A 15000-nucleotide genomic window follows, 5' to 3' on the forward strand; every position below is an offset into this window, starting at 1 on the left:
CACACACACACAACCAAAGGACTTTATTGGGTTAAACGAAGCTTTAAGTCTCCAGCTGATCCAGAATGTCAAGATGTGCACGCGCCCGGTGAGACTCTCCCTTCCTTCTCCCTTCCTTTCTCTTCTCCTCTCTCCTCTCTTTCTATCAACATTGGCTTTTCTTATATTTCGTCTCCATTTTTCTATATTTCTCTTTCCTTTCAATTATCTTTTTTTTAATCTTTTATCTCTTTTCATCTCTCAATCTTTTCCTCTATTCTTTTATACATCGTTTTATATTTTTGTCTTTAATATTCATATTCTCTGTTTCTTTTCTTTCCTCTCTCTCTTCTCTCATTTATCACTTTCCCTATACTTTTAACCTCTTATTTTTATATATATTTTTTACATTTTTAATCTCTTCCTATCATCTGACATCTTAATAAACACATATATGATATATACAACATCCATATTTTTTTCTTTTGTTATCATCATCATCATCTCTTTTTGTCTTACACCTTGTCGTTTTCCTCTTTTCTTCCCCCTCTTCCACTCTCTGCACACACACACCGTCCTCTTTTACCCTACAATCTCAGCATTTTCCTCCTCCCATTTTTCCTCTCTCCTTCTATACATCCGTTTTTAATCGTCTGTATTCATTCCCACCCTCTTTCTCTCTGGACATTCTCTATCCCCCTTTCCTTCACCCTTAAATCCCAACACTTATCAGATTATCAGCTACCGACACCATGGAGTTTGGTCGAAATGTTTATCTGTAATTCGGACATCGTCGAGAGTGCGAATAAGAAGAAGCAATTCGATGCCTCGGTTCGAAATGGAGCTTCGGGGTGAGGCTGGGGGTGGGGGTGGAGGATGAAATGGGATGGGATAGTTTGGGATATGATATATAATACCATGAGATGCAATGGGATAAGATAGGATGGAATAAGATGGGATGGGATGGGATGAGATGGGATAGGATGAGATGGGATAGGATAGGATGGGATGGGATAAGACAGGATGGGATGGGATAAGATACGATAAGATGGGATGGGATAGGATAGGATAAGATGGGATGGGATAGGATAGGATGGGATAAGATAAGATGAGATGGGATAGGTTAGGGTAAGATAGAGTGAGATAAGATACTATGGAATAGGGTGGGACGGGTCCAGGGGAAGGTAACCGGAATATGGGATAAGGATATGGATTTAGGTTAGGATGGAAGTGTGATCCAGGTGAGGATAGGTGGTAGGATAGTGATGAAGTCAGAATGGATGATGCGAAGGAGGATGAAGAAAGTCAAATAGGTTCAGGATTTTGACGGGGAGACGACGGGGACGGGACAGAAATCCGAGACTGGGAACAGGGATAAAAAATATAAAAAAAGAGGATAGACACAAATCCGAGATTAGGAACAGGGATAAAAAAGAGGATAGAGAAGGATAGAGATAACGAAGAAAGACGAAAGGATAGAGATAACGAAGAAAGACGGGAGTTGGAATGAGAGAAAGCGAACGGAGTGCAATTAATAGCAGACAGAGGAACGGGACAGAATAAAAAAAATGGAAATACAGACAAAGATAGGGTCAAATATAAGGAATGACGGAGAGAGAAAGAATGACAAGGGCAGAGAGAGAGAGGGGAACGCGGACCCTATTCCACTGCATTCTCTCCCACTCCCACTCCAGCGTTCGAAACGGACGGACAACTCGAACGGGAGGAACGAAGGGCGAATTAAAAGGAACGCAACAGCTGATCCAGTTTGGAGGAAATGAAAAAAAAAGACAGACAGAAAGGTAGATAGATAGATAGATAGATTGAAAGAGTTTTTGTTGACTGAGTAATGCAAGTGTTTGAATGTGCGTGAATGGGTAAGGGTGAGGGTGAATGAGTGAGAGAGATAAAGAGAGATGAGAGAGAGAAATGAGAGATACAGAAATGAAGAGAAATGGGAGAATGGGAGGGAGGGAGGGAGGGAGGGAGGGAGGGAGGGAGGGAGGGAGAGAGAGAGAGAGAGAGAGAGAGAGAGAGAGAGAGAGAGAGAGAGAGAGAGAGAGAGAGAGAGAGAGAGAGAGAGAGAGAGAGAGAGAGTAAGAGAGGGAGGGAGGGAGGGAGGGAGGGAGGGAGGGAGGGAGGGAGGGAGGGAGGGAGGGAGAGAGGGAGGGAGGGAGAGAGAGAGGGAAGGAAGGTGAGAGAGGGAGAGACAGAGAGAAGGAGGGAAGGTGAGAGAGGGAGAGAGGAAGGAGAGAGAGAGAAGGAGAGAGAGAGAGAGAGGGAAGGAGAGAGAGAGGGAAGGAGAGAGAGAGAGAGGGAAGGAGAGAGAGAGAGAGAGGAAGGAGAGAGAGAGAGAGAGAGAGAGAGAGAGAGAGAGAGGGAAGGAGAGAGAGAGAGGAAGGAGAGAGAGAGAGAGAGAGAGAGAGAGAGAGAGAGAGAGAGAGAGAGAGAGAGAGAGAGAGAGAGAGAGAGAGAAGAGGCAGAGAAGAGACAGAAGACAGAAGACAGAAGAGAAAAGAGAAAAGAGAGAAGAGAGAAAAGAGGAGAGAGAGAGGAGACAGAGAGCCAGCGTGGTGCCAGTATCCGAGCCTGGATGCTGCTCTCACAAACAAAGCTCACTTGTTCGGCTTTGTAAACTGCCCCTTTTGTTTCTCCCAGTCTGAAACTTTTGTCTCCTCCTCTTTCATATTCTCGTCCTCCCGCTTCCTCTTTCTCACAGCTCTTTGCCCTCTAGGAAGCCTTCCATCTCCACTACGCCCATCGCATACTTACACATGTACGCATGCACCCAAACGCACACACTTTCTGTTGCAGTGTCTGCCAGTCAATTACTGAGTCCGTCCATACGTTTGTCCGCCTATCTGTGTCTATGTGAGTCTGTCTGTCTGTCTGTCCCCCCCCCCTCTCTCTCTCTCTCTCTCTCTCTCTCTCTCTCTCTCTCTCTCTCTCTCTCTCTCTCTCTTTCCCTCTCTCTCCCTCTCTCCTTCCCTCTCCCTTTCCCTCTCCCTATCCCTCTCCCCCTCCCTCTCCCCCCTTCCCTCTCTCTCCTTCCCTCTCTCCCATTCCCTCTCTCTCCTTCCCTCTCTCCCTCTCTCTGTCTCTCTCCTTCCCTCTCTCCCTCTCTCTGTCTCTCTCCTTCCCTCTCTCTGTCTCTCTCCTTCCCTCTCTCTGTCTCTCTCCTTCCCTCTCTCCCTCTCTCTCCTTCCCTCTCCTTCCCTCTCTCTCCTTTCCTCTCCTTCCCTCTCTCTCCTTCCCTCCCTCTCTCTCTCTCTCTCTCTCTCCCTCCATCAGCTCTTCCTCTCTATCTCTTACTCTCCCATCCCCGCCCTCTCTCTCTCTCTCTTTCAGCCGCCATAATCAGCCAATGGTGCAGCGCCAATAGTTTAGCCAAAGCTGGGACATTTTACCCCCAAATAAGTCACCGGCCGCTGCAATACACCAAACATTGCACAATATTCCCTGACATTACACCACTGTTATTACGCATAAGCCCCCAACCCCCCCCCTTACCCTACACCCCCTCCCGCTCCCCTACCCCTAAAAAAGATTTAAAAAAAGGAAAAAAAAAAAAAAACTAAAACTAAATACAAAAAAAGGGTTAAATGTACTAACATATGATTTACAGTTTCAATTAAATGTCGACTACCGGGTGGCATCTCCCGCTGTATGTGTTTACGGTGCGTTTTTCATTATCGCTACGTCGACCGTAAGATTAAAATTACGGTCGCCAGCGCCAACGGGACCCCCATTAACATATTAATCCTTATCACTATTCTTGGGGTTGGTTTTAATAAAGAGCGTTAGACAAAGGCCCTTAGTCATATACATACATATATATAGATATCAACGCATCACACGTACAAATGACATAATCATATACGCAAACGCTAATATCACACTTGTTTATTTTGACATGATCGTAAGTTCATTAATATAAAAAGTATTCATAGTGACAAATGTAGAATAGGAATGAATGAGAATATTTTTAACAGTACAAGATACGGATACAACTGGTTTCATTCTCATGCATACCTTTTCGACCTACATAAATACGTACAGGAACACATAAACAAACATTTAACATGTACATATGCACTCACATAGTTAACCATACATACTCAATTCTCTTCCTCTCTCCACCTCCCTTTTTCTCTCTCCCTCCCTCCCTTTCACTCTCTCCCCCTCCCTTTTTCTCTCTCCCTCTCTCCCCCTCCCTTTCTCTCTCCAACTCCCTTTCTCTCCCTCCCTTCTCCACGTCCTTCCCCCCATCTTCAACCTCCCCTGTCTCCCTCCCCGCCTCTTTCTCCCCAACTCAACGCACACAAAAGACACCCCGGCCCTCCAGGGTTACAGCGGGCAGCCTTCTCAACATGTCCGATAACGAACAAAAATTTCCTTATTTCCTGTATCCCTCCCTCCCTCCCTCCCTCCCTCCTCCCTCTCCCTCCCCCTCCCCCTCCCCCTCCCCACCTCCGATCCCTAACCCTCGACAAAGATCTGCTTCTCTCCTGTACCCCCCTCTCCCCCTTCCCCCTTCCCTCCGATCCCTAACCTTCAACAAAGATCTCCTTCTCTCCTGAACCCTCCACCCCACCCCACCCCCGCCTCCCTATCCCTAACCCTCAACTTTCCATTCCACATTCGGAAGTGGAAGAAACAGCTGACAGGCAGATAGGCAGACAGGCAGATAGGCAGACAGGCAAACAGACAGACAGACAGAAAGACAGGCAGGCAGGAAGGCAGACAGGCAGATAGACAGACAGTCAGTGATGGATCGATCCTGCTAGACAGGTGGGTCGCCAGAGCCAGATAGATAGATAGACCTACATGGATAGATAGATGGTTAGACAGATATAGATAGATAGACGGTCACAGAAACAGACAATGAGATATAGGTATAAACAAAGTCAACAAAAAACACACCTCTACAAACATACAAAACAAGCAAAGCACCATATCTCAAAAAAAAAAAAAAAAAAAAGGCAACGTCTATTAAACCAGCGAACCACCGATTGCCGCAATTACTGCATTCGGAGTTTCAAAATCCAATTCGCGGTCAATTCACCAAGCATTTTTTTTTCTTTTTATATGATGGGTCAATTAGTCTTCAAGCAGTGAAGCCCTACAAGATGGCGGAGACTGACGATAGAAGGAAAAAATCTACGGATAAAATTTCCGTTTTTTTTAAGGACGTGGAATCGGTTAAATGCTGTTTTTTTCTTTCTTTAAAGGCGTGGGATTGGGCAAATGTCGTTTATCATGATCCAAATTCCCAGATACTTGTTTATTCTGCAATTAAATGAGCAAGTGTTTAGGATAAAGCATAAGCAAATAATAACTATGACAAAACTAATAATAGTAAAAGTAATCCGTCATAATAATAATAATAATAATAATAATAATAATAATAATAATAATAATGGTAACAATAAAGACAATAATAATAATAACAATGATAATAACAATAATAATGATAATAATAATAATAATAATAAAAATAAAAATAACAACAACCAAATTTGATATCTAAAATAACGTACACATTTTGCAAGAACCAGAAAAAGAATTTCCCAACGGCGAGAAATGCGATTTGAATACGCGATTGCCTTCAAGGAAAAAGAGAAAGGCGAAAGAGACGAAAGAGAGAAGGAGAAAGAAATAAAGCGAGGGAGAGAGAGAGAGAGAGAGAGAGGGAGGGAGAGGGGAGAGGGAGGGAGAGGGAGAGAGAGAGAGGGAGAAGGGAGAGGGAGGGAGAGGGAGAGAGCGTGAGCGAGAAGGGAGAGGGGAAGAGAGCGTGAGCGAGAAGGGAGGGGAGAGAGCGAGAGCTAGAGAGAGAGAGAGAGAGAGAGAGAGAGAGAGAGAGAGAGAGAGAGAGAGAGAGAGAGAGAGAGAGAGAGAGAGAGAGAGAGAGAGAGAGAGAGAGAGAGAGAGAGAGAGAGAGAGAGAGAGAGAGAGAGAGAGAGAGAGAGAGAGAGAGAGAGAGAGAGAGAGAGAGAGAGAGAGAGGAGAGGGAGAGAGGGAGAGAGGGAGAGAGAGAGAGAGGGAGAGAGAGAGAGAGAGGGAGAGAGAGAGAGAGAGCGAGAGAGAGAGAGAGAGAGAGGGAGAGAGAGAGAGAGAGAGAGAGAGAGAGAGAGAGAGAGAGAGAGAGAGAGAGAGAGAGAGAGAGAGAGAGAGAGAGAGAGAGAGAGAGAGAGAGAGAGAGAGAGAGAGAGAGAAGAGGGGAAAGCACAATCGGCTCCGGTTTCGACATTGTTCCCCTGCAACGAATATTCACACACACACACACACACACACACACACACACACACACACACACACACACACACACACACACACACACACACACTTACACACACACACACTCATAATTTAACCAAACAGTATGTCTGATGGTCATTTTGACCCTTATCGCTGAATGTCTAATTAGACTTAAGATATGAATTGAAGACAAGAAAACAGAAAATTACATAAGAATGAAGCACTGCAATTTTTTTACGTATTTCTAACATACATTCATACAAAGGAATAGATAAAGCAAAGCGTAGGAAATATTCACTATTAACGACATACATAACATACATAAACACATATCCATTCATTCATACTAACAGATGACCGCGCACATACTTATAAAAAAGAAAGAAAAAAAAAGTGAAAAAAACACTGCGACATCCAGGTAACTGTCATGGAATGCAGGTGACAGGCAGGTGATTTTTTTTCTTTTATTTTTTATTTTTTGTAACACCAAAACACACAAGTGAAACCTCCTTTCCCTGTGTGTTCTCCGATCGTATTTTTTCATTTTTTCATTTTATTTTTCCATATATATTTTTACACTCTTTTGAACCGTCTCCTACACAAACATACGCTCTTCCTCTGTCTTTGTCTCTCTTTCCGTACCCCTCCTGCTCTCTCTCTCTCTCTCGCTTTCTCTCTCTCTCTCTCTCTCTCTCTCTCTCTCTCTCTCTCTCTCTCTCTCTCTCTCTCTCTCTCTCTCTCTCTCTCTCTCTCTCTCTCTCTCTCTCTCTCTCTCTCTCTCTCTCTCTCTCTCTCTCTCTCTCTCATTTCCTCCATTACTTTCTCTCTCTCCAACTCTTCTTCCTTCCTCCTCTTCCATCTTCGAATCGCACCCAATCCTCCGCATTCCCTCTCCCTCTTCCTCTCCCCTACCCTTCCCTTCTCCTTCCCTCTCTCTCCTCCTCCTCCTCCCTCCCCCACGCATTCTCTCGATTTCTTTCGTTCGCCGCCCATCCCTCGCCCCCGCGCCGCTCGCCCAATAAAAACACAAAGAATCATCTGGAAAATCGAAACCTGCATCCATTCCGTCTGTTTTCCGTACTCAGTCGTGCATCCAAAGCCGCTCCCCCTCCCCCTTCCCCCCTTCCCCCACCCCCTCTCTCCTCCCACCCCTCGCCCCTCGACCTACCTCCCTCCCTCTCCCTCTCTCCCTCTCGCTCCTCCCCTCCCCCCTCCCCCTCCCCGTCTCTCCTCCCACCCTCGCCCCTCGCCCCTCGACCTACCTCCCTCCCTCTCCCTCTCGCTCCTCCCCTCCCCCTCCCCTCCCCGTCTCTCCTCCCACCCCTCGCCCCTCGACCTACCTACCTCCCTCTCCCTCTCGCTCCACCCTCCACCCCTCCCCCTTCCCCCTCTCTCTCCTCCTACCCTTCGCCCCTCGACCTACCTACCTCCCTCTCCCTCTCGCTCCCCCCTCCCTCCCCCTCCCCCTCCCCCTCTCTCCTCCCACCCCTCGCCCCTCGACCTACCTACCTCCCTCTCCCCCACTCCCTCTCGCTCTCCCCCAACCTCTCTTCTCCCTAACCTTGGCCCTTCTTTCTGTCTGTTTGTGTCTGTCTTTCTGTCTGCCTCTGTGTGTGTGTGTGTGTGTGTGTGTGTGTGTGTGTGTGTGTGTGTGTGTGTGTGTGTGTGTGTGTGTGTGTGTGTGTGTGTGTGTGTGTGTGTGTGTGTGTGTGTGTGTGTCTGAACTTCTTTCTATCTCTGTCTCTGTCTCTGTCTCTGTCTCTCTTCTAGATCCTTCTCCTCGCAAAAATATCCGGAAAAAAATAATTATACATAAAAAATTGACAAAGAGAGAAAAAACGAGAAGAGATGTGAAACCCAAGAGAAAAGGAGGAAGCGAAAGTGGAAATGACGAATGGGGGAACAAGGAGGAAGGATAAACAAGCGAGAGCCGAATCATTACAACAATAACCCGGGGAGGAGAAAGAGAGAGAGAGAAGAAAAAAAGGAGTCAGGAGAAGGAAAAATAAAACGAGGATTTTTTTTTGTATCAACGGCTCGATTCCATCATATTTCGTTATTTTTTTTTATCATAATCTATTTTCAACCATTTTCATTATACGAGAGCGCGCGTGTGTGTGTGTGCATCCGCTCATCCCCCGTTTTTGACCCCGTGTTGTGCCACCATTCGCTCGAAATGGAGAGGGGAATGGAAGGAAATAATATAGGGAGTAAAGGGGAGGGAAATACAAGGAAATAATATAGGGAGTAAAGGGGAAGAAGGGAGGAGGAGAGGAGGGGAGGAGGGAAGAAAGAGAGGAGAGGAGGAGGAAGGGAGGAGGAGGGGAGGGGAGGAGGAGAGGAGGGAAGGGAGGAGGGGAGGAGAGGAAGATAAAAGGAAAGGCAAGGAGGATAATAAGGGAGAGAGCGGAGAGGGTAGAGAAGGTTGCGAGAGGACAGGTGGGGAGACGAGAAAGAGGGAAAGAGAGGAGGAAAAGAAGAGAGTAGCAGGGGAAGAGAAAAGGTGAGAAGGGTGGAGAGGGAAAAAGAGGGTTAACGGAGATGAAAATGGAAAGGGCAGGAGAGGAGAAGAGGGAAAGAGAAAGGAAATCGAAAGGAAGAGAACAAAAGGAAAAGGCTGAAGAGCAAAAGGACAGAAGGATAGGAGGGGAGAGGAAGAGACGAAGGGGAGAGGGGAAGAGGTACAGGACCAGGTCGGCGGGACGAGGGGAGAGCGCAGATGAGGGGAGATAGCAGCCGGGTGGACGAGGGGAAGGACGCCCGACAGAATGGCTGAAACGTTACCTGTGTGAAAGGGAGTGGGAAGGGGGAAAGGGGGATGGAGGGAGGGAGAAAGGGGGGATGAGGGAGGGGGAGAGGAGGGATGAGGGAGGGGGAAAGGGGGGAGGGAGAAAGGAGGGGATGAGGGATGAGGGGGCAAAGGGGTGATGAGGGAGGGAGAACGGAGGGGAGAGGAGGGATGAGGGAGTGGGGCAAAGGGGTGAAGGGGGAAAGGAAGGAGGGAGGGAGAAGGAGGAATGAGGGAAGGGGGGAAGAGGGGGAGGGAGAAAGGAGGGATGAAGGACGGGGGAAAGGGGGGTAGAGGAGGGATGAGGGATGGGGGAAAGGGGGATGAGGGATGGGGGAAAGGGGGAGGAGAGGAGGAATTGGGGAAAGGGGAGGAGGAGGGATGAGGGAGGGGGAAAGGGATGGGGAGAGGAGGGATGAGGAAAGGGGAAAGAAGGAATGAGGGATGGGGGAAAGGAGGCATGAGGTAGGAGGAGAGGGAGGGAGGGTGAGGGGAGTGTGACGGTCGGTGCACAATCGATGCTATTGTTTTACTGCCGATGTGTGTCCACGTGCATGTTGGCACTCGTTGCTATACTGAAGGAAACATATACATGTTTGTAACATGAGTTACAGGTAACCTCTACGCAAGCGATCCAGTGTTAACCAGATCTATCTATCCATCTACTTATGCCTAAACACATATGAAAAAATATAAACACACATATACATGTATGTATACATATACACATACGTACATCCATCCACACAGACACACACACACACACACACACACACACACACACACACACACACACACACACACACACACACATATATATATATATATATATATATATATATATATATACATATATATCTATATATATATATATATATATATATATATATATATATATATATATATATATATATATATATATATATATATATATATATATATATATATACACATACACACACACACACATAGATAAAAGCACACATAAAGACACACAATAACAATAATCGAAGATAAACACAAAAGTACAACTGCAACTCATAACCACATCCCTACCCTAAACAAAATAAAAAATACCCTACAAATACCAACAAAACAAACAAACAAAAGACCAACCAACAACAAAACAAGCCACGCACCGACCCCCCCCCCCGCCTTCACAACACAAAACACAAGATCTAAAAAAAAAGTTACTTCTACGGATTAAATGAGCCAATCTACCCCATCTCCATTAATTAATTCAGCGGCTGTGTAACGGGCGCAATCACAGGTACAAAGGTGCAATCACGGTCGCGCCCGCCCGTCAGATAATCGCCAAATATTAATCAGTCCCCCCTTGTGCCCCCCCACCCCCACCCCACCCCCACCCCTACCCCCGTGATTTACCCGTTCGGATGCGGACATCATATGTAACCCTTAAACATCATGCAGTTTAGATTTAAAGAAATAACAAATAAATGAATTAATTAATAAATGAATAACAGTTTAGATTTAAATAAATAATAATAAATGAATGAATGGATAAATAAATAAATAAATAAATAAATAAATAAATATATAATAATAAAATTCTAAAATTCCTGCAGACAACCCCCTCTCCAACTAAATGCCATGCCATGTTTAAATCACAGCTTATGCGGAGGACAGCAAATCTCCCCCTGAATGTCATGCAGTTTAATTCAAATATCTATGCGGCGGGGCAACATGCTCTCTCCCAATAAATACCATGCAGTTTAATCCACAACATATGCGGTGGAAAACATGTTCTCACACTAAATGCCATGCAGTTTAATCCACTACATATGCGGTGGAAAAGATGCTCTCCCACAAAATGCCATGCAGTTTAATCCACAACATATGCGGTGGAAAACCACCTCTCCCAATAAATGCCATGTAGTTTAATCCACAACATATGCGGCGAAAAACATGTTCTGCCACATGCCATGTAGTTTAATCCACAACATATGCGGTGGAAAACATGTTCTCCCACTAAATGCCATGTAGTTTAATCCACAACATATGCGGCGAAAAACATGTTCTCCCACATGCCATGTAGTTTAATCCACAACATATGCGGCGAAAAACATGTTCTCCCACATGCCATGTAGTTTAATCCACAACATATGCGGTGGAAAACATGTTCTCCCACTAAATGCCATGTAGTTTAATCCACAACATATGCGGCGAAAAACATGTTCTCCCACATGCCATACAGTTTAATCCACAAGATATGCGGTGGAAAACAAACTCTCCCAATAAATGACATGCAGTTCAATCCACAACATATGCGGCTGAAAACATGCTCTCCCCCTGAATGTCATGCAGCGTAAACCAAAACACATGTCCCCGCTAAACGTCATGCATTTCAAACCCCAACATATGCGGCGGTCAACATGTTCTCCTCCCTAAACGCCGTGCCCTTTAAACCAGTCTATTCAGAACCTCATGCGACACCCCCTCCACCCATACATGACACGCCATCTCCGCTACATGACACTCAATCACAACTACATGGCATGCAAATACACCTACACGATATACAATCAACGTCACGCGCCATGCAAATACAGCTACACGACTGTCAATCACCGCTACACGACTGTCAATCAGTGGCACCAGTTTATCAGTCTCCCCCCCCTCCCGCCCCCGACCCCCGCTACACAATCACCGCTGTACACGACGCCCATTCGCGATTGTGCTGTACCCTAATCACAATCAGTTCACGCCCAATCACAGCTACACGGGTTCACAATCACGCCTCCGCGCGACACCCAATCACCGTTACATGACAGCGCGACATAAACTTTAATGAAGCCTTTGGGATCCGCGGAACAAACCCGGGGGTCAACACAGTGCTAAAACATCCGAGGACGAGGGTTTTCCGCCGTAAGGGTTGGAGTCACGTGGAAAGAAAGCGAGAGTTCGTCCGTATGGGGGTGGGAGGGAAGCGGAGGGAGGCGGGGGGATGGGGGGGTGACCGGGAGGGAGAGAGGGAGGGAGGGAGGATGCGAAGGGATGAGGGGAGAGGTGGGGGGAGGGGGTTATGACGTAGACACAATGGCTCCCCTACAATGGGATGAACCCAGAAAAAATGACCGAAGAGATACTCTTTTCTGCGAGCCATCCCCTCCCTCCCTCCTCCCCTCTTTCTCTCTCTTCTCTAACTCCCTCTCTTCTCTTCCTACCCCCTCCCCCTTCCCCAGCTGTCTTCTTTCCCTAACTTCCTCCTTACCCCCGCCTCCAGCTTTCTTCCTCCCTCACCCAACTCCCTCCTTCGAGATTTCCCAAACTCTTCTTCTCCCTTTCCCCTATCTTTCATCCATCTTCCCCTTCCTTCCTCCTCCTCTTTTTCCTTTCCCCTTGTTTCCTCCTCCTCTATTACTGCCCCTTTTCCCCTTCTTTCCTCCCCTTTTTCCTTCTGTCCTCCTCCTTTTTCCTTCCTTTCCCTCTTCTTTCCTCCTCTTTTTCCCCTCCCTTTCCCCTTCTTTCCTCCTCGAATTTTCCTTCCCTTTACCCTTTTCCCCTCCTCCTCTATTGCCCCTTTCCCCCTTCTTTCCTCCTCTTTTCCTCCTCTTCCCCCTTTCTTTCCTCCTCGTATTATCCTCCCTCTTCCCCTTCCTTCCTCCTCCTCTATTCCCCCTCACTCCCATTCTATCCGCTTCCTACTTCACCGGAAACTAAGACGACTATCACAGTAAACCGAATTGACTGTGGCACATGGCAAAAGGCACGAGATACCGAACAGTCGGATGATCAGGAATTATTGATGTTATGTAAACTGATAATAATAAACTTTGAGAACACCAAAACGATCATCATCATCATCATCATCATAATAATAATAAACAGCAACAATTATATCATATTATCACATCATTATGATCATTATTAACATTATCATCATAACTATTATGATAAAATATATCTCAAAAGAGTAAAAATCACAACAATAATAACAATAATAATCATTATTATTATCATTATTATCCTTATATGATAACTATACAAAAGAACACAATTAATAACAAATAATTAAAAAAAATACGATAACAACAATACCAACAAAAAATCATATCAAAACAAAGCTATACGCAACACAAAGAATCTCGACCCACAATGACCCAGAATGACCCCGACCTTGCAGAAAAACACCTGGCCGTAACGAGACACTCACCGCCTCGACCTGCACCTGCATCTCCTCGCTTACCTGGAATGACAGAAAAGGAGTTAGGCTTCTCGTTTGTACGCACGCCGACCCCGGCCAAAGGAGACGGTGGCATTTTAAGGAGAATCACGGGGTTAATTAATAGCGAGAAAGGACTGTGCTGGTGTAAATAATGATATAAATCAACGCTTATGTGAGATGCAGTAGTTGTATTGATAGTAGTTGCAGTACCAATATTAGTTGTAAAAATATTAATAAATTAATAGCATTAATAACAATAACGCTGGTGACTTTAATAAAATCTTATCAATTAAGATAAACACGACTATTATAACCACATGATAACAAAAATAACATTATACTGATGACATTGGTGGAGGTGTAGCAATGAGAGCTAGTAAAATAGTTATCATCATAATTACCATCGCCCTAATCACGACAATAAACCAATAATAATCTTTATGATAATTACGAGTGTGTGTGAGCGAGTATCGAAACTGAAATAGCTTTCGGGCATTCATTAGCCATAATAATGGCAATGACACAAAATAATGACTGATGATGATTATGGCGTTGCTTCTGTTGTTGTTGTTGTTGTTGTTTTTTGCTGTTGCTGTTGTTGTTGGTGGTGGTGCTGGTGGTGGTGACGGTGATGGTGATGATGTTTGTGAAGATGATTATGGTGATGATGATGAAAGATGATTATGGTGATGATGATGGTAGTGATGATGATGAAAGATGATTATGGTGATGATGAAGATGATTACGGCGATGATGAAAGATGATCATGGTGAAGATGATGATAAACAATGACGATGATGATATCTGATTCTAACAATACCAATGAAAGCAAGAACAGCAATAAACAATACCGACTCAATACTACAAACTTGAAAAAACAAAACAAAACAAAAAACAACAAAAAGACAAAGAACAAAAGCTCCCAATAACCTCAACTTCGGCACCGATACCAAAACGCAAAAAAAACAACGCTGGCAACCCGGCAATCGTCGCCGGCGCCCGAGGAGTCTTGCCCAAAGGAGCTAATAAATCCATTGCCAAACCGCCAGGCAATGCAAGCCGCCGCCGCAGAGATACAAAACCACTTCAAAAAGAACGGATTTTTTTTCGGGAGGATTTGACTTTGTAAATAGAAAGCAAATTCGTTTTTACTGTTGCATGTATTCATAGACAGAAAGCAGCGATGTTGCTTGTGTAATGCATACCAATAACAATCGACTTGAAGTAAAACTTGTAATAAATAAGAATAAAAATATGATAACACAAATTACAAAATTAACAACGAGAACAATTTCATTCTACTGCTACCAATGTCAACAGTAACAAGAGCAGCAACAGCAGTAGTAACAGTTGTGTTGTTGATATTATCTTCGGTAGAAAAGTACAAGCAGAAGTCATTAATATCATTATTATTACTATCATTTTAAGAAGTAATAGTAGTAGTAGTAGTAGTGGTGGTAGTAAAAATAGTAATAATGATAATAGTAGCAGTAGCAGTAATAGGAGCAGGAGGAGGAGGAGGAGGAGGAGGAGGAGGAGGAAGGAGTAGAGGTATGAGTATCAGAAGTAATGGTGGTCGTGGCAGCAATAACAGTAGCAGTAATCAAATAAAATAACAATCAATTCCCATCTCAAAACCACCAAGAAAAGCCAAAGAAGCCCAGGACCTCCCCCCCACCCCCAACGCCCCGCCCCCCCTTCCGGACTCTCGAGCACCACCCAGGAGCCTCGGCACACGTCAACCCCGCCCGCCCGCCCGCCCGCCCGACAGACCGACAGACCGACCGGC

General features: G+C 45.3%; 1 protein-coding gene across 5 annotated transcripts in view; it reads right to left on the bottom strand.

The window, feature by feature from the left end:
• Positions 1 to 15000, bottom strand: part of LOC138859384 (tyrosine-protein kinase transmembrane receptor Ror2-like) — a 326276-nt gene that overhangs the window by 66640 nt on the left and 244636 nt on the right. The window lies entirely within an intron of this gene.

This window comes from Penaeus vannamei, chromosome 35, assembly GCF_042767895.1.
Source record: "Penaeus vannamei isolate JL-2024 chromosome 35, ASM4276789v1, whole genome shotgun sequence".
NCBI lineage: Eukaryota > Metazoa > Arthropoda > Malacostraca > Decapoda > Penaeidae > Penaeus > Penaeus vannamei.